The sequence below is a fragment of the Protobothrops mucrosquamatus genome, unplaced genomic scaffold, assembly GCF_001527695.2.
Source record: "Protobothrops mucrosquamatus isolate PMUCROS unplaced genomic scaffold, P.Mucros_1.0 scaffold880, whole genome shotgun sequence".
In the NCBI taxonomy this organism is placed as follows: Eukaryota; Metazoa; Chordata; class Lepidosauria; order Squamata; family Viperidae; genus Protobothrops; species Protobothrops mucrosquamatus.
The window spans coordinates 16,232-17,997 of NW_015387134.1; positions in this window are offsets into that span (position 1 = coordinate 16,232).

A 1,766-nucleotide genomic window follows, 5' to 3' on the forward strand; every position below is an offset into this window, starting at 1 on the left:
GCCAGAGGTGGCACTCAGAGCCCTCTCTGGGGGCACGCGCACCGTTGCCCCAGTCCTAGGCCTTCAGCTGGGTTTTATAAAACCTTTTCGCTTTAGGCCTCCGCCACCCTGTGCAAAAAAAAAAAAAAAAGGTTCAATCAGTCAATTTCAACTTCTCGCGAGAAAAAAAAGATCTTGCAAAGTTGGAATTGATTGATTGAACTTTTTAGTCCCACCCAGTCTGCCGTTACCACCGCAGCCACGCCCACCCAATGGGCCACGCCCACCCAATGGGCCACACCCACCCGGCAACCGACGATGCATAAGTGGGTTTTGGGTTGCAGTTTGGGCACTCGGTCTCTAAAAGGTTCGCCATCACTGGCCTAGTTCCTTCTGCGAGGAATTACAAACGGAGGCAACCCAGAATTCATTTTAAAAAATGGCCTCGCACACCCTCATGGGAGAGCAAAGATGAGCCAGGGAAGGTGTCATGCCTTGCAACTGAGATGGAAGAAGCCGTCACGCCTTGCTTTGTCCCCATCCCATAACCCTTCCCCCCCCTCTCCAGCCTTGACCACCACTTGGTGGAACGATGCTCTCCAGCGGCGGCCTGCAAGCCTCTGTCAGTTGCCATGGCAACAGCAGCTGCAGGGGCTTGCTCGGGATTTCCATCTCTTCCCAGGAAGCAATGAATATGAGGATGAAGCTGAGGACTGTCTACAAGCCAGAAGCCCAAAGCCAAATGAAAGCTCAAAGATGACAAACAGCCAGACAAGGGTACCTCTGGGCATGTGTTGAGAGCACCTTACCAACCTAAGTCATCTCACTACCCAAGCCAGGGGTGCCCATGGCATCGCTCCATCCATCATAAAAATGATGTGATAAGGGTGGGGGGCAAATTGGTCAGGAAATATTTAATTATAAATGGATTATAAGCTGCAAAGTAATGTCAACGTTCATGGGGTAGGTGTGTGTGGTGTGGGGAGCCCATTGTGAGTCCCACTGAATTCACTGGGGCTTTCTCCCTCAGGAGCACACAGCACTGCTCTTTTAAACCAACATCTGTTTTCCTTCCAGCCAGCTGGATCCTTCCAGAAAAGGCTTCCCGCTGTTGTTTTGTCCTTAATTTCTAGCTTGTGCAAACCTGATCTGCACCTTGGTTTCTTTATCGGTCTGCACGCTCTGCAGATCCAGCCATTGGGTTTTCCCAAGTCATAATTATGGCTCCGAAAGGTCTACGCACCTAAACTCTGTATTATTTAGTAAACTGGATTAAGCGAAGCGTGACTTAACTGCGTGACTTACAGTAACTGGGACGGACTGCTTCCAAGTTGAAATTTCCCTGTAGTCTTTATTGTTAAAGACATCTGCTCCAGCAATAAACCTGTGCCCCTCTATGAGGCTGTCTCGTTCCCTTGGATGGAGACAAAGCTTGGGGCCATCTTTGGATTTGGCAAAACATTTCGAAGTATTCATGTGCACAGAACAAAGCAATGTTTCTTTTCTTACTACATGAGACCCACGGCAGCCGGTGAGTGCTGCTAGGTCATTCAAAATTCAAGAGAATGGACATTTGGCAAATACAACGCAGGGATAGGGTTTGACGCTTTGGGGTATTTCAGGCACAAGATTTTATTCAAACTACCTACTTGGAAGGTAAAGGGAAAGAAAGGATGGTTTCCAGATCAAAGAAGCACACCTGGGAAGAAAACAGAAAATGAAAGGAGAGAGAGAGAGGAAAGGAAGGAAGGAAGGAAGGAAGGGAGGGAGGGAGGGAGGGAGGGAGG